This window comes from Bison bison, unplaced genomic scaffold (genome assembly GCF_000754665.1).
Source record: "Bison bison bison isolate TAMUID 2011002044 unplaced genomic scaffold, Bison_UMD1.0 scf7180017864250, whole genome shotgun sequence".
NCBI lineage: Eukaryota > Metazoa > Chordata > Mammalia > Artiodactyla > Bovidae > Bison > Bison bison.
The window spans coordinates 494,688-513,263 of NW_011494822.1; the positions used below are offsets into that span (position 1 = coordinate 494,688).

Consider the following 18,576-nt stretch of genomic DNA (forward strand, 5'->3'; position numbering starts at 1 on the left):
ATCAGCTTCCAATGAACACCCAGGACTGATGCCTTTAGGATGGACTGGTTGGATCTCCTTGCAGTCCAAGGGACTCTCGAGAGTCTTCTCCAACACCACAGTTCAATACCATCAATTCTTCGGCACTCAGCTTTCTTTATAGCCCAACTCTCACATCCATACACGACTACTGGAAAAACCATAGCTTTGACTAGATAGACCTTTGTTGGCAAAGTAATGTCTCTGCTTTTTAATATGCTGTCTAGGTTGTTCATAGTTATCCTTCTGAGAGGCAAGCGTCTTTTAATTTCATGACTGCAGTCACCATTTGCAGTGATTTTGGAGCCCCCCAAAATCAACATCTTAATACAAGTGGTTAATACACATAGTGACTTTAAAAATTTCAGTGTGAGAGTCAGGAATCTGGGAGTGGCTTAGCTGGGTGGCTCTGGCTCAGGGTCTCTAGGTCACCATCCAGATGCTGGCCAGACTGCAGTCATCTGAAACTGGATGGGGCCGGAGGATCTGCATCCAAGATGGCCCAGGCATCTTGTTTTCTCTGTTGGAAGGAAGCCCCCATTCCTTGCTGACTTTGGCCAGCAGCCTCGGTTCTTCACCACATGGGCCTCTTCAGAGGGCTGCTGGCTTCTCCCAGGGCAAGCGATCTGACGGTGAAAGAGATAAGGCGCAAAAATCAGTTAATATCAAAAGTGACGCACCATCACTTCTGCCGTGTGCTGTTGGTCAGACAGACTAACCATTGTGAGGAGAAGGGCTGGACAGGATATGAATCCCAGGCAGGTGGGATCTCCGTGTGCCAACTTGCAGACCACCATGGCCCACCAGAGATTTGTATCCTTCCCATGTGCAGAATACAGTCAGCTCCTTCCAGAGTCCCCTGAAATCTCACCCTGCGATAGCATCTGCTCAATGTCCGAAATCTCACAGTGCACATCAGGTCCAAGTGTTATCATAGTTCCTTAAATCCAATTGCTCCATTCCAGTTCTTCTTGCTAAATTATCTGCTCCACCCCAACCCTCTGTGTATTAGTCAGCTCAGTCTACTGTAGCAAAATCCCACAGATTGGGGGCCTTAAACAACAGACATTTATGTCTCACGTTTCTGGAAGCTGGAAGTCCAAGATCAGGGTACCAGTGTGGTTAAGATCTGATGAGGACTCTCCTCCTGGCTTGGAGCTGGGTTTTTTTTTTTTTTTTGATTGCTTTTTTACTGTATCCTCACATGGAAGACAGAGAAAGAGAGACAGAACTAGTTCTCTGGTCTCTTTACGATCTTATCACTAGAACCCCACCCTTGTGGTCTCATCTAAACCTAATTACCTCCAAAATCTCCACCTCCAAATGCCATCACATTGGGAGTTAGGGCTTCATAATGAACTTTAACGGGCCATGGATATTCAGTTTATACACCCTGCCCTACTGAACATACCGTGGGACAGACACAGAATAACCACTCTAGACAATCCTGCTCCAAAAGGGAGATGAGAGCATGGAGCAGTTGTTGGTCCATACAGGTTCCAAGCCAAGCAACTGTTGTTAAATTCCTTAATTTATGTCTCAGGGTTTGGGAACCACACTACAAGGCTCTGGTATACATATAGCTGAGTCCCTTTGCTGTTCACCTAAAAACATCACAACATTGTTAATTGGCTGATCAGCTATGTATGTGTGTTAATTGCTCAGTTGTGTCTGACTCTTTGCGACCCCCTGGACTGTAGCCCCCAGGCTCCTCTGTCCATGGGGCAAGAATACTGGAGTGGGTAGCCACTCACTTCTCCAGGGAATCTTTGTGATCCAGAGATTGAACCTGGGTCTCCTGCATTCGCAGTCAGATTCTTTACCATCTGAGCCACCAGAGACTATACTCCAATACAAAATAAAAAGTTTTTTTTAAAAAGGGAGAAGACGAGAGTATGAAGCAGTTGCTGGTCCATGAAGATTCCAAGCCAGGCAAATGTCATAAGTTCTTTAATCATGTCTCAGGGCTTGGAAACCATACTCCAAGGCTCCTGACTGCCCTCTGGGCTCTTGGTCCTTCCCTGTGACTCATCCTTCCTTTTTCATGAAGGTATCATGTGTTAGCAGCTGGGGAATATTCTCAGCCTGCTTCTTGTCAGTAGAACTGTGAGGGTCCAAAGACCTCCTTTTTCCTTGTACTACCTCTGTCCCTTTCAGTCCACATCGGTAATGATTCTGTGCATGTAATTCTCATAAAAACTTTATGGATTCTCTGCTAATCTCCACGGATCTCCTCCATTAGACAAAGACAATACGCCCAAATCTCTTCGAGATGAGATTTTCTCCACAAAGATAGGGCTTCTGAAGACAGCTGAGGAGCAATGAATGGGCTGAAGCTTCTGGGAGCACTAGGTAATTTTTTGGCTGCACCGTCTGACATGCAGGATTTTAGTTCCCCAACCAGGGATTGAACCTGTGCCCCCTGCAGCAGAAGCTCAGAATCTTAACCAGCAGGGAAGTGCCAAGGAGCACCATCCTTTTATTGCGAGGGTCTGTGAATGTCTCAGATCGTTGGGGCTGCAGTAACAAAACACCACGGACTGGGTAATTGATGAACAACAGATATCTATTCGCACAGTTCTGGAGGCCGGAAGGGTTGAGTCCAGGGTACCAGCTTGGTTGGGTTCTGGTGAGGGCCCTCCTCCAGGTTGCAGACGTCTCCTTGTGCCCTCACATGGTGAAAAGGGCTAGAGGGCTCGGTGGGGTCTGTTTTATAAGAATGCTAATCCCATTCAGGGGGCTCCACCCTTCAACCACAAATTGGCACTGGGTATGGTGCTCGCTGGACTTCCCTCATAGCTCAGCCAGTAAAGAATCTATCTGCAATGCAGGAGACCTTGGTTCGATTCCTGGGTCGGGAAGATCCCCTGGAGAAGGAAAAACTACCCACTCCAGTATTCTGGCCTGGAGAATTCCAAGGGGTCACAAAGAGTCGGACACGACTGAGTGCCTTTCACTTTCATGGTGCTTGCCATCTACCTCCTCAAGGATTAGGTCATGTACCACTGTAGCTGCTGACCTCCGACACCCCCTGAAGGGGTTCAGGGCAGAGAGCAGAAATGAGGCACTCTGTGCTCCCGGAAAACTGGCAGGATGGGTCTTCAGATAATCAGATATTCTCAGGAGCTGACTTTATGAGCCTAATTCTTGTATCTCCTCATATCTAGAAAAGGACTAAAATCCATCATGGCGATGACTGTTTCTCATGACTAGCAGAAGCTTCACGAGACCAGTAGAAATGTTCTAAAAAGTAAACAGGCTTGATTGCATGTATTCTCAGTTCAGTTCAGTTCAGTTGCTCAGTCGTGTCTGACTCTTTGCGACCCCATGGACTGCAGCACACCAGGCCTCCCTGTCCATCACCAACTCCTGGAGTTTGCTCAAACTCATGTCCATTGAGTCGGTGATGTCATCCAACCATTTCATCTTCATCATCCCTTCTCCTTTCGCCTTCAATCTTTCCCAGCATCAGAGTCTTTTCAAATGAGTCAGCTCTTCGCATCAGGTGGCCAAAGTATTGGAGTTTCAGCTTTGGCATCAGTCCTTCCAACGAACAGTCAGGACCGATCTCCTTTAGGATGGACTGGTTGGATCTCCTTGCAGTCCAAGGGACTCTCAAGAGTCTTTTGCCTTCACCCAAATCACACACATACTGACCTTCCCCCCTGCTTCTTTGGAGCAGTTTCTCAGAGCTAGCTGAGGTGCTATCTCCCAGACTGCAGTCCTCATTTTGCCCCAGATAAAACTTAACTTGAAACTCTCACGTGCATTTTTTAAGTTGACCTAAGCACCTTCCAAACACCCCACGTCCTAATGCCATCATGTTGGGGGGTTGGGATTACAATGTAGGAATCTGGGGGAGATAGGAGCATTCAGGCCACAGCAGTCAGGCACTTTTAATCTCGTTCAGATCAGATCAGATCAGTCGCTCAGTCGTGTCCGACTCTTTGCCACCCCATGAATCGCAGCACGCCAGGCCTCCCTGTCCATCACCAACTCCCGGAGTTCACTGATTTGTCTGACAAAAGTGCTCTGGGGGTAGGGCTTTATGTCTTTCTGAAACCTTTCAAAATGATTTATAGGCACAGTCTAGGGTCTATCACTGGACCATGGTTTTTCTGGCAGGGCTTTGAATTTGACCTTTTGCTTGGAAGCCATTCCTTGATTCTAGCATAACTTGTCTTCTGGCTGAGCTGAAAACCATCCAGTCTGAGCTCCTTTCAGCTTAATGGCCTTTGTGTTCATTTCTCTCTCCCCCTGACTTATTATGAGTAACTAGTGGAAACCAGGCAGCCCTGGCTCCGAATCTCCTTGACTAGATCACAAGCCCGCCGGGTGCCTTTCCCTCCGTCCACGTGGCTGCAGGCAGTGGCATCACCAGCATCTCCTTCCTCCAGTTTCTGACAACACTTCCCTCACATTCCTGCCAGCTCTCATCTGAGTCTTTAAAGGCCTTGGATCTTAAAGAAAAAAAAAAATTACTTTTTTAAAATGCTTGCCTTAAAAAAATATTTAGAGGGCTTCCTTGGTGGCTCAGTGGTAAAGAATCCGCCAGCCAATGCAGGAGACACGGGTTTGATCCCCGAGCCAGGAAGATCCCACATGCCCTGGAGCAACTAAGCCCGGGCGCCACAGCTAATGAGCCCATGTACTGCAACTACTGAGGCCCGAGCACCCTAGAGCCCGTGCTCTGAAACAAGAGAAGCCACTGCAATAAGAAACTGTTGCACACAGCGAACAGTAGCCCCCAATCGCTGAAATCAGAGGAAAAAAACCCATGCAGCAGCAAAGACCCAAGACAGCCAAAAGTAAAAATACATAAAATTATTTCCAAAACTATGTATTTATTTATTTGGCTGTGCCCGGTCTTAGTGGAGGCAACTTTGATCTTCCTCGTGGCATGCAGGCTCCTTTAGCTGAGGCATGAGAACAATTAATTGCGGCATGTGGGATCTAGTTCCCTGATCAGGGATTGAACCCAGACCTTCTGCGTTAGGAATGCAGAGTCTTAGCCACTGGACCTTCCCTTGTGCCTCGGTTGGTAAAGAATCCACCTGCAATGCGGGAGACCTGGGTTTGATCCCTGGGTTGGGAAGGTCCCCTGGAGAAGGGAAAGGCTACCAACTCCAGTATTCTGGCCTGGAGAATTCCATGGACTGTGTAGTCCGTGGGGTTGCAAAGAGTCGGACACAAGTGAGTGATTTCACTTTCGCTGCAGCCACTGGACCACCAGGGAAGTCTCAAGACCTTGACTGTTATTCACAGCTTCTTCAAGGGGCTCCAGGCTTTCACCAGTACTCTCAACAAAGCCCACTGCCAGGTGCCAAAGCCATTCCCACATTTTGAGTTTCCATTATAGGACCCCTTCTACAAACAGGTACTCTCTATGCTACCAACTTAGTCCCAAACTGTGCAGCTTGAAGCAGTGGAAATGATTACCTTGCAGTTTCTGAGGCTCAGGTATCTGAGTGGCTTAGCCAGTGGTTCCCATGCAGGGTCTCCCAGGAAGCTCCTGTCCAGACGTTGGTGGGTGTTGCGGTCATCTGACACTTTACTGGATCTGGAGCATCTATGCCTGTGAGGCTTTCTTTGCTACGAGGGCCTCTCCATGGGGCCACTAGCGACTTGGCAGCTGACTGCCCCTAGAGCAAGTGATGGGAGGGGAGGGAGTGAAGACAAGATGGAAGTAGCCACGTGTCTGTTGTAACTTAATTCCAGACGAGACCGGCATCACGATTTCTGTGTTCTACTGAACCAACCCCATACCATGTGAAAGGATGTGAAATCCCAGGAGCACGGAGCATTATGGGTCATTCTGGAGGCTGATGATCATATAATGATTTAGGGGCGAAATGTCATGCTGTCTATAACTTACATACTTCCGCAAAAACAAAAAAGAAGCAAACTTAGTAACAATACAGTTAAGCCCCTTCGTATGAACCTTCCAGTTGTAAACTTCAAAGATGTGAACGTGCATTCACATGCCCAATCATGTTAGCTGGTTCACGTGTCTGATGCACATTGGATTCACTCAGCTCCTGGAATTTCAGGCTGTCATATGCATGCACTCTCTGCAGGTGGTCGGGCTTTTGTGTACTTTGCTGCACAGTACTATGTAGGGTACAGCAGTGCGGTATCTTTATTTCAGGCCCAGGATGTTAAGAAGCAAGCATAAAAGCAGCGGCGATGTAGCTTGGTGATTGGGTGTGAGTGAACTCACAGCTGGCCCTCCGTCTCCTATTGCTGGTAATTCTTCAGCTCTGCCATCTCCCATCTCTTCTCCCTCCTCCAATCAGTACCCCCTTCTTGCCTGTTCTCTTGATGCCAGCCCGTGTGCCAGCTATTGTACTGCACCACTGGACTTTCAAGATACAGTACGGTAAGATTTAAAACATTTTTCTTTATTTTTTGTGTTTGTTTTCTACGTATTATTAGTGTGAAAAGTATTATAAACCGATTACGTGCCTGCTCAGTCACTTCAGTCATGTCTGGCTTTTTGCAGCCCTACGGACTGTAGCCCACCAGGCTGCTCTGTCCATGGGATTCTCCAGGAAAGAATACTGGAGTGGATTGCCATGCCCTCCTTCAGGGGATCTTCCCAACCCAGGGATCAAACCTGAGTCTCTTACACTTCCTCCATTGCCGGTGGATTCTTTACCACTGGCGCCACCTGGAAGCTCCTATTAATGGTACAGGACTATACAGCCGATGGTGTTAGGTACCTAAGGCTAACACTTGGGACTTGTGAACAGATTTCACTTGCTAACGTGTTCTCGGAATGGACATTCTTTGTTTGTAGAGGCGTTACTGTATGTGACCCTTTGTGATCCTATCGGTGTAGATCACCAGGCTCCTCTGTCCATGGGATTCTCCAGGTAAGAATACTGGAGTGTGTTGCCATGCCCTCCCCAGGAGATCTTCCCAATCCAGGGATCCAACCTGCATCTCCTGCATTGACAGGCGAGTTCTTTACCACTAGCGCCACCTGGGAAGCCCCAGGAAACTTCCTGTAATTATATCTAAATCTATGGGACTTTACTGAGCTTTTCTTTCTACTTTTCTACATATTTGCATATTTTCATAGTAAAAAATGAGAAAGAAAAAACTCCAATTTAGGTTTTCTGCGTGGGGGTGACCAGATGGCTTACTGGTTCACGTATCATCTAGAAAGCAGCTTTCCTTTCTCCCCAGCCTTCCGACATTCAGCAGCAAAGCCTGCTGAATGCACTGCACGGAGGACTCAATGCCTTCCCAGCTGGCTACCTGCAGCTGCACACAAAGGGGGGTTGGTGGGGGCGCTGAGTCAGCAACACGGCCCAGAAATAGAAACAGGAGCAGATGAACCACAAGACGCTCTCCCCCAGGTATTCCTGGGAGATGTGCTCAAACACACCAGTACTTCTTCTGATTTCGCTCCTAAATTTCTTTAGAGGAGCAGTTACACGGAATACTTTTCCTGACCTTGCCTTCAAGGTCAGTGTTGCTCCCGGGGCTTTAGCAGAGTCAGTGGTCTTGTTTAACTTTGCCTTTGCCCTGTTTGTTAATTCAGCTTGGGTTCACTTAGTTCCTGGAATTTCGGTCCTGATTTCATAATAATAAATAAAACAACTTTGGAGGGATAACCTGCTGTGGCTGTTGAGTCACAACTCTAATTTATTAAGGAACTCTGTGAAATCCCAGTGTTCAGTAAGAGTTTCTGTAAGAACAGAGTTACAAAAGAAATTCTTTTTAGAGTTAAATATTAACTTGTGATCAATTTTCCAGAGGATTTTGAAACTGGTGAAGGTGAAAAACTGCCCTTTGGGGTATTGCGAGCAGTTTGTACATTTTAAGACAGAAGCAAACATTTATGTTTAGAGTTGACCTTCAATTTGTTCTGGGTGATAATACTTTGGTGACTTCTTTTACTTATTCAGATATTAAAAAAAATACCTACACATTATTTTGGAGAAATCCTGAGGCAGTTTGAAATAATTCAATTGCAGATGTTTCAGATTGGCATGTGAGGGGTTCTGTTTAACGTTAAACTGGTGTATCTCTGGCAGGACACCTTTGCAGTGGGGAGGATCAGAAGGGAACCAGGCATAGGGTGATGGTTTGCCAGCTCAGCTATATTTCCCAGGATTCCTTTTCTTGTATGTTTCCAGTTTGATTGACCTATTGAGTCGTGCAGTTGTGTTTGACTCTTTGTGACCCCGAGGACTGTAGCCCACAAGGCTCCTCTGTCCATAGGATTTTCCAGGCAAGAATACTGGAGTGGGTTGCTGTTCCCTTCTCCAAGGGAATCTTCCTGTCCCGGGGATCAAACCCACATCTCTTATGTCACCTGCACTGGCAGGTGTGTTCTTTACCGTTAGCGCCACCTGGGAATGATCTCTAATTGAGCTATAAGAGATATTTTATCCTGAGAGTTGCACCTGCCTTCCTCCAGCCAGGCTTTCCTTGCCAAACATAAAATCATGGAAGGTTGACACTGGCATGGCCTGTACAGATTACCTTGTTCACTTGGATCCTAAAGTTGGTCCATCATAAGACTCATCTGGGAAGTATTTTTTGAAATATGGTTTCCCTAGTACCACCCTGGAAGATTCCAGGTCAGGAAATCTGAGCTCAGGACATCTGAATTTTATGAAGTCCTTAGGTGGTTAGAATGGTCAGCTAAGTGGGTTTGCTGGTCATTGCAATTTTCAAAGTGTGGTCTTTGGGCCAGGAGTACTAGCATCATCACCTAAATCTTGTTTTGGACGCAGATTTCTGCACCACCTCCCAACCCCGCCTTGGACCTTCTGAATCAGAGGCTCTGTGTTTGGGGGCCTGGCACTCTGTGGTTTAACAAACCCTCCTGGGGTTTCTGATGCATGATAAAATTTGAGAACCAAATCGAGTTGAATCCCTCATTTCATAGTTAATGAAACTGAGTCTAAAGAGAAGGACACATCTTTGGATTAATATAAGGAGACAAGCCACTCTTTCCATTTTTTGGAAACAGTGACAGAACTTTATTTTCTTGGGCTCCAAAATCACTGCAGATGGTGACTGCAGCCATGAAATTAAAACACACTTGCTCCTTGGAAGAAAAGCTATGACAAACCCAGACAATGTATGAAAAAGCAGAGACATCACTATGCTCAGGAAGGTCCATAGAGTCAAAGTTATAGTTTTTCCAGTAGTCATGGATGGATGTGAGAGTTGGACCATAAAGAAAGCTGAGTGCTGAAGAACTGATGCTTTAAAAAAAAAAAAAAAAGAATTAATGCTTTTGAACTGTGATGTTGGAGAAGACTCTTGAGAGTCCCTTGGACTGCAAGGAGATCCAACCAGTCCATCCCAAAGGAAATCAGTCCTGAGTGTTCATTGGAAGGACTGATGCTGAAGCTGAAGCTCCAATACTTTGTCCATCTGATGTGAAGAGCTGACTCATTTGAAAAGACCCTGATGCTGGGAAAGATTAAGGGCAGGAGGAGAAGGGGACAACAGAGGATGAGATGGTTGGATGGCATCACTGACTCAATGGACATAAGTTTGAGCAAACTCCAGGAAATAGTGGCCAGGAAAGCCTGGTGTGCTGCAGTCGATGGAACTGCAGAGTTGGACATGACTTTGTGACTGAACAACAACAACAACAAGGAGAGGAGAAGAGTAAGCAGCCTCTTATGGCACTCAGGCATTTTGAGGAGAGAATACTCACAGCCTTTGTCTTGAGAAACCTCAAGTTACTACACTTGTGAAAGCAAAGTTGTCATCAACTAGAATATAATACACGATCCAATGAACCAGTTTGTAGTCCAAGATGCCAAAGGAATCTTTGCTTTTTAGGAGTGCATATCCGTTTAGTCAAGGCTATGGTTTTTCCAGTGGTCATGTATGGATGCGAGAGTTGGACTGTGAAGAAAGCTGAGCACCGAAGAATTGATGCTTTTGAACTGTGGTGTTGGAGAAGACTCTTGAGAGTCCCTTGGACTACAAGGAGATCCAACCAGTCCATTCTAAAGGAGATCAGCCCTGGGTGTTCTTTGGAAGGAATGATGCTAAGGCGGAAACTCCAGTACTTTGGCCACCTCATGTGAAGAGTTGACTCATTGGAAAAGACTCTGATGCTGGAAGGGATTGGGGGCAGGAGGAGAAGGGGACGACAGAGGATGAGATGGCTGGATGGCATCACTGACTCGATGGATGTGAGTTTGAGTGAACTCGGGAGTTGGTGATGGACAGGGAGGCCTGGCGTGCTGCGATTCATGGGGTCGCAAAGAGTCGGACGTGACTGAGTGACTGAACTGAGCTGAACTGATTAGGGAAAAATCAAGAGCTGTAGCACTAAGGCAAGCTTCATGGAGAAGAATTTTAAAAGCTGAAAAAGATATGCACCAATGGAAAAAGAGAAGGCGGCTCATTCCCCAAGGTGGGAAAACCACAGGGAGGAAAAGGCGGAGAAAGGAAGTGGAAGGTGCAAGTTAAGACAAAGAGAAAGCTTGTGGGCTGGATCTTGGAGATTATTTTAGGAAAACAGGTGGGAAAACAGTAGATACAAACTGTTCTGAATGTGGCTGTTGTTCATTTGCTCAGTTGTGTCCATTTCTTTCCGATCCCATAAACTGCAGCATGCCAGGCTTCCCTGTCCTTCACTCTCTCCTGGGGTTTGCTCAAACTCACATCCATTGAGTCAGTGATACTATCTAACCATCTCATCCTCTGTTGCCCTCTTCTCCTCTTGCCCTCCATCTTTCCCAGCATCAGGGTCTTTTCCAGTGAGTTGGCTCTTCACATAAGGTGGCCAAAGTGTTGGAGCTTCAGCTTAGGTAGGAGCAGAGGTGTATTTCACATTATAAGGCTGTCTTGTAAAATCTGAATCCACCACACAACTTTGCTAGTTGGGACTGATCTGGAGGTTTCCCAGGTGATAAAGAATATGCCTGCCAATGCAGGAGGCACGTGTTCGATCTCTGGGTCAGGAAGTTACCATGGAGCAGGAAATGGCAACCCACTCCAGTATTCTTGCCTGGAAAATCCTCTGGATAGAGGAGCCTGGCAGGCTAACCGAGCATGCACGTGCACATTGATCTGGAGGACACTTAACAAAACAAAACTACTTTTAAGTATCTGTGTCAATTTAGCACTGGGTTGGTAAGTTTTGGCAAGACATGCATAGAACTTTGAATATGAAATCCATCATGTTAACTAGTGTTAATAAAGAAGAAGTCACTAATGATGCTTGGAGAGCAAAACTCAGCAAATACAGGAAAAATGATGCCTAATCAGTCACATCTCACACTTCCTTGTAAATGGTACTTACAAGATGCTTAGAAATAGTCTTATAGAAACAATTTTGTGTTTCCATGGAAACATATGCTTGTGTGGAGGTCATGCTTCAGGCTGATTTTTGTCTTTCAGTGTCTGGGAGCTGTTTTACAATTCAGTAAGTTGTATGGAAATGACAGATAAACAAACTGACCTTTGCCTCTGTCTTGCGGGGAAAAAACCCAGTTTTACCTTCGTCTGCATTTTCCTTTCAACATTCCTTTACTCCACATAAGTGTGGACTTCCCAAAAACTTTCTTTTGAACTAGTTTTAACATGTGCCTGGTGTTCTCATTAATTCATGAATACGTAAAATCTTCAACACACGTCATTTTCACATCTGTGTTTTCCCTTTTTTGAAAATTACTCTTTAACAATCAGATTAAGTCTTACAAACCTTATTGCTGCAGGCTTATTATATTATTGACTCATCATCCCTCTGCGGAAAAAATGTCTTATGAAAAAGGTCACCCTTAATCTGAATTCACAAGTTTTCCAATTAGAAGCATCTCAATTAGCAAGGCTCTGGTCTCTCTGGCCATCAGATTTTGGATGAAATTCTTATGGTGTCAAAAAAACTGCTGTTCCTTTTCCCTCTGCCACTTATTTTCTTAACCCTCATTCCTTCCTGTTTTCTCTCTCAACCTTCCTCTGTGGCAAGTTGCATTGGTTATCACACTCTCAGGTGAACTGACAAATTACGGAGTAGAGGCAGAGGGTGGGCGGTCAGGTGTGAATACCTAGTCACCTACTTTTTAAAACAGCCTAACTTAGATTTATAGTAAAGAAGCCACAGGCGAAGAGGGACGATGAGATGGTTGGAGGGCATCACCGATCCAATGGAGGTGAGCTTGGGCAAACTCAGGGGATAGTGTGGAGAAGGAAATGGCAACCCACTCCAGTATTCTTGCTTAGAGGATCCGGTGGACAGAGGAGCCTGGTGGGCTGCTGTCCGTGGGGTCGCACAGAGTCGGACACGACTGAAGCGACTTAGCATGCATGCATGTCTTGGAGAAGGAAATGGCATATTCCTGCCTGGAGAATCCCAGGGACAGAGGAGCCTGGTGGGCTGCTCTATGGGGTCGCACAGAATCGGACACGACTGAAGCGACTTAGCAGCAGCAGCAGGGGGATAGTGAGGGGCAGGGAGATCTGGCGAGCTGCACAGTCCACGGGGTCGCAAAGAGTCAGATACGACTTAGCCATTGAACAGCAACAAAGGAGTCACAGGCCTCCGGAACCAACCACACATGTAAATTTCAGGGGCTCGCGGTCTTCATCCTCCTGGTCGACCTCCCTCCTTCCCCCGTCCCTCCTCCTCCCTCCCTCCTCCTCCTCCCTCCAGGTCTCCCCGCCCCGCCCTCCGACTCCGGCCTTCCTGGAGGCTGGAATCCTGGACGGCCACTGGCCCGCCGGAATCCCGCCGCGCTTCGTCACCGCGTCCACTTCCGTCTCGGCCGAAGGCGCCTCCCCCCTCGGCTGGTCCCCGACCGGCTCCCCTGGGTCCCGAAGGGCTGCCGCGCTGCCCTCTCCTGTCCGGTCTCCTCCTCCTCGCGGGGTGGACAGCGGTCTTCAGGCGGCTGGAGGAGGTAAGTGTGTTTTGCTGGCCTGAGGACTCCGCTGCAGGTCGGCGCTACTCTGACTTGCGTGCGTGCGTCTGCAGGAGGCAAAGGAGGTCTTTGCCATATGTGCCCAGGGAATGAACCTATCCAGTTCAGTCTCAACACCTGCTTACAGCAAAGCAGGACATTGTCCCTTGCAGGACCGCCACCCCGCCATCGTGCTTTGGAGTGTTTTCCTGTACTACATTTTCACCGTACATTTTGAAAAGAAAGTTGAACTCATACTCTGCATAAATTTGCAATCTTTTTTTTTCCCCAATGAAACACCATGTCACAATCCTTTCCTGTATGCTATTAAATACTCTTCGTGCCTGTGTTCCTACAATTGAACATTTTGGTTGTAAAGTTCTTCCTACTAATGTAAAAGTGTGCGGGGAGGGGGGGAAATGAGCATACCCGGGTCCAGTCCGTTCTCCACACTTTGAAGCATTTATTAACGGGTGATGGAGAAGGGAGTGACAACCCACTCCAGTATTCTTGCCTCGGAAATCCCATGGACAGGAGGAGCCTGGCGGGCTACAGTCCATGGGGCCGCAGAGAGTTGGACACGAAGCAACTTAGTGTGATGTTAAAAGAGACTGGGGCTGGTCTAGGAGCGTGGCATCCTGGGTGCTGGCTGGGTCCTGCCAGCAGAGACTGTACAGTTCCCGCTGGGCCACGTGTATCAGGAGGTGAGGCCCAGGCCTTGCTGACACTGGGCCCTGTGATTTAGGGCCACTTGCTGATGGGAATGCCACCTGTTGTTTTCAAAGCCCATTTAAAGTAAGGTGGTCAGAAGTGAGCCTTGTGGGTATCAGTGGGAATGCCATCTGGGCCTCGCCACAGTCCAAGAAAAGGCCAAAGGCAGGTGTCTGGTTGCCAAGTTCACAGGCCAATCTAGCCTCATCCCATCTTGTTTTCTAATTAATGTTCTCAAGACTGTGTACCCTCTGGAAAACGCAGCCCTGACTGTGTGTGTGCATCAGTCACGCAGTGGTATCCGTGTAGCCCGCTGGTCTCCTCTGTCTGAGGAATTCTCCAGGCAAGAATACTGGAGTGGGTTGCCATTCCCTTCTCCAGGGGATCTTCCAGACCCAGGGATTGAACTCGGGTCTCCTGCATTCCTGGCTGATTCTTTACTGTTTGAGCCACCAGGGAAAGCCATGTTTACTGAAAAACAAAAATAACTGGAGGAGTTGATGTTCACAGGACCATCTCTAAGGGTAGAGACTGGAGATCGAGTGCCCTGCAAATTCCAATGTTTACCCTTAAAGGAAGCCCCCCAGGCTTTCCTGGCAGCCACCTTCATGGTCCTGTAACATTCCTCAGTGTTGCTTTCCATGTCTTTGCAGGGGTTTCCATCTCTAAACCTCTGAGGCTGCTGGCACTTTATTCCTTGACTTCTTTGCTAGTTACATTTCCCTCGATGCCAATCGGCTTCTCTCATTGAGATCTGCTTCTCTGTCTCTGTTAGAGAATCTTCATTGCTTTGGGAAGTGTGACTCCCGAGTTATTTAAATCCTTGGGAGTATGAAAGCAGGAACTAGCTTTACCACCCCTTTCTCTCATCTTCTGCCCTCCAGTGAGAAAAGGAGAGTGTTCAGTTACACAGTTAAAGGGTACTTTTCCGCGAAAGGCAAAATCATGAACTGAACTGAATACGAACATGAGCATGTGCTAAAGATTCTGTTTTATTCATTGAAGAGGGAACTAGGCAAGTGTTATCATTGCTTCAAAAGAAGAAGTCAAGAAGCACACATTCGTAACGAGTAAAAGAATGCCTCCGGAAGGTGCATCTTAGGGGAGGAGGGAGGACACAGCAGCCCCTTGACTTTGCAGATGGAACACGCCCCGGGGATCTCCGTGGGTCTGCTGCTGCTGCTAAGTCGCGTCATTGTCTGACTCTGTGCAACCCCATAGACAGCAGCCCACCAGGCTCCTCCGTCCCTGGGATTCTCCAGGCAAGGACACTGGAGCAGATTGCCATTTCCTTTTCCAGTGCATGAAAGTGAAAAGTGAAAGTGAAGTTGCTCAGTCGTGTCTGACTCTTTGCGACCCCATGGACTGCAGCCTACCAGGCTCCTCCATCCATGGGATTCTCCAGGCAAGAGTACTGGAGTGCGTTGCCATTGCTTTCTCCCTCTGTGGGTCTAGACTTGTAATTTGGTGGAGACATTTGCTGTGTGAAGGAGGACTGGAGGGTGTTAGAGAAAAAAATTAATCATTCGTGATGCTTGTTAAAAAACGGTAAGGTAGAGTTATTCAGGACCACTGTGATAGCTGTAGGGACCACTCCAGCAGGATTTTGCAGTAGGAGAGAGGCAAGGGGCTTTAACTCCAAATGTCAGGAAAAGTGGGAATTTCTAGCCAGAGAGCAGAGTAGGGGTCAGTGGACGAAAACAAGGGGATTCCGGCTTAAGCTGACCTAACAGGATTCTTACAGAAGATGATCCAGGGTGAGCAGACATCCCCTGGGGCGTGGTGGAGGAACAGGAACCGAGTCAGATACGGAGAGTGGGGGCTGAACCGACTTAGCCCGGAGTCTTACTAACACTGCATGAAGCCCAAAGTCAGAGCCTGGCTGAGAAGAAAGTTCAGAGGGTCCTGACTGGAATCGGATCAAGGAGAGTATCTTTGTCGAGGGATGAGAAAACTGGTCTGTAGAAGGTGGCTCTTGCAGTCATTCACAGTTGTGTGGGATCTTGCATGGATGTGGTGGGCGGATCGTGGGCTTCGCTGCTGCATTTTGGGTGGCCTTGCCAAAAGAAATGTGCCCCTCGGGGTCTCCCCTGCTGGGGTCTGTCCTGGCCACCCCTGGTGTCATACAGAGGACTCCGACTTCTGGAGGCGTCCGCGGTGAAGACTGCAGATCTGATCTCGGCGTGGCTGGTACGTGTGGCTAAGCCCACCTGCCATGATCCAGAAAAGCCCTTCTCGGTACATTTTATGAGGCCCCCACCATAGGTGTCAGCCCACAGTCCGATCCCCTTACAGGAGGAAACCTTATCACTCACCATGACCTTGTCATGTCATTGGAGGAACTCTGTGTTTCAGTGGAAAAGTACCCGTCAACTGTAGCACACCCTCCGAGCTGTATGGTTCCAGCCCTGTTCACTGTATTGGAGCTGTTCTGCAGCTCTGTGAATGTTGGGGGTTGCTGATAGGTTTGTAAATTCTGTCCTGTCTGGTGATAAACTAATTGGCTTCCTCCTCTACGGTGGAAAAATTGGTTTGGTCTCCACGTACAGTTCATCTCCAGATCCCTCTCCTGGGTAGACGTCTGTGCCCTTTCCTTTTCCCCTTAGGCCCCGTTACAACATCTGCTTTATTTCCTCTTATTACACGAGTAATGCACAAGCCTTAACATGAAGTCTTTTTGATAACTCTTCGGGAGTCATAATAGTTTTACTTTGTTTCCTGAAAATTATGTTGTAACAAGTGTGTACTTAGGGGGTGGGGTGAGGGAAGGGCCCAAACCCTAAAGTGTCTGTGCAGAAAATTTATGTCTAGTACAGTCAGTCGAGTGTCAAGGGCATGTTTCCCAAGGCTCTGGCCCACAGAGAAACTGTCTGCCCTGCCCGCCGTGGCCTTGGGCTGGGGCACACAGGCTGGGCTGGGCTGCTGTGCCCCGTGAAGGCCCTGGCAGGAGTCCAGCCTTCGTGTGTGGCATGGCCAAGCCTTCCCTGGCCACCAGCCCTTTCTGCGGGAGAAAGACCTTTCGGGATCAGCCCAGAGAGCGGCTCTCTTGGCTGTAAACATTCCTTTTGGAAAGTGGATAGTGGTGGAAAGTCAAGGAAAAAGATTCTGATTCGAGGTTGCTACTTTCCTGCTGTCTTGCATCCTCATTGGACTGCCCAGGTAAGAAATTAGCCAGAGGAATTGCTCTTCAAGAAATTGTGTGCAGTGGCACATGAAATTCACTGCTACTATTGCTCTGACTTCTCTTACTAATCCTCGTTCTATAATGTCGTTTATGGAAGCAAAGCCGTGAAAGGTACAGTCAGATTTTTCTACGATCCAGTGGCCCACTCTGTTTGTATTTTTTCTGGTTTCCAGAGCTCTGCTTAGCAGGCAGTCTTGTTGTTGTTGTTGTTTTTAGTCCGACTCTTTGCAACCCTGTGGACTGTAACTCGCCAGCTCTGTCTGTGGGATTTCCCAGGCAAGAATACTGGTGTGGGCTGCCGTTCCTTTCTCCAGGGGATCTTCTCGACCCAGGGATCAAACCCGAGTCTCCTGCATTGGCAGGTAGATTCTTTCCTACAGAGCCACCAGGGAGGTCGTCAAATGACTAACTCTTAATTTCTCTTTCCTTAACATGTATTTATTGCTAGTTATGAACATTTAGAATCTGGTAGAAAGTACAGGATATCATGTAACAGCCACCTATAGTTACATGACACAGATTTAAGATATGAATATTTTGTCCTATGTACTTGAAACCAAAACTTAAAAAAAAAAATTTATTTATTTGATTTTGGCTGTGCTGGGTCTTCGTTGCTGCACAGGATTTTCTCTAGGTGCCGCGAGTGTGGGCTCCTCTCCAGTTGCACTGGGAGGGCTTCTCACTGTGATGGCTTCTTGTTGCGGAGCGCAGGCTCGAGGGTGCTTGGGTTTCAGTATTGCAGTCTGTGGGCTCAGAAGCTGCAGTCCGTGGGCTCAGAAGCTGCAGTCCGTGGGCTCTACAGCACAGGCTTAGTCGTTCTGGTGCATGGGCTTAGTTGCTCCGCTGCATGTGGGGTCTTCCTGGATCAAGGATTGAACCTGTGTCTCCTGCATTTTCAGGCAGATTGTTTACCCCTGAGCCACCAGGGAAGCCCCAAATCAAAGCTTTTTAGGGAAAGAAGATGTAGCAAATACAGTTAAAACCAACAGTCTCCATCCCTTACCTCCTGACAGTAACCACTGTGTAATGTGTGGTGTGTTTTATTCCCATGTGTTTCACTTTTCCTACAGTGTTCAGTGGAGTATTATTGTTTGGAGGTCTTAGTATTTGTTTAGCATCAAAAAGCCATTGTCTTTTTATAAAGCATTAGATTTCGAGATTGAACATTTTGGTGCATATGTATGGAGTTTGTTCACTGAACTTGCAGTGTCCTTTATAAGAATGGATTAGCTTCCTATAGCTGCTGTAACAAATCACCACAAACTGGGTGATTTAAGACAACAGAAACTTACCCTCTCATTGTCCGGAGGCCAGAAATCTGAAATGAAGATGTTGGCAGGGCCATGCTGTTCCTGACACCTGTAAAGGAGAGTTTTTCCTTGTCTCTCTCCTGGCTTCTGGTGGTGGCTGCGGTCTTTGGCGTTCCTTGGCGTGTAGATGGCTCGCTCTAGCCTCCGCCTGTGTTGTCCCGTGACTGTCCTTCCTGTCTGTCTGTACTACTACTACTAAGTCACTTCAGTCGTGTCCGACTCTGTGCGACCCCATAGATGGCAGCCCACCAGGCTCCCCCATCCCTGGGATTCTCCAGGCAAGAACAATGGAGTGGGTTGCCATTTCCTTCTCCAGTGCATGAAAATGAAAAGTGAAAGTGAAGTTGCTCAGTCATGTCTGACTCTTAGCGTCCCCATGGACTGTAGCCCACCAGGCTTCTCCATCCACGGGATTTTCCAGGCAAGAGTACCAGAGTGGGGTGCCATTGGCTTCTCCGCTTCTAAGGAC

General features: G+C 47.6%; 1 protein-coding gene across 3 annotated transcripts in view; it reads left to right on the forward strand.

Annotated features, from left to right (window-relative positions):
- The first annotated feature begins 12,772 nt into the window (after positions 1-12,772).
- CMBL (carboxymethylenebutenolidase homolog (Pseudomonas)) overlaps positions 12,773-18,576 on the forward strand; it is a 24,371-nt gene continuing 18,567 nt past the window's right edge. The window contains exon 1 of one of the 3 annotated variants that reach the window (XM_010847527.1): positions 12,773-12,902. The gene's annotated coding sequence lies outside the window, so the exon portion shown is untranslated. Of the gene's footprint in view, positions 12,903-16,576; positions 16,773-16,806; positions 16,909-18,576 lie in introns of those variants that run through there. The other 2 variants (XM_010847526.1, XM_010847528.1) reach the window with 2 other exon arrangements.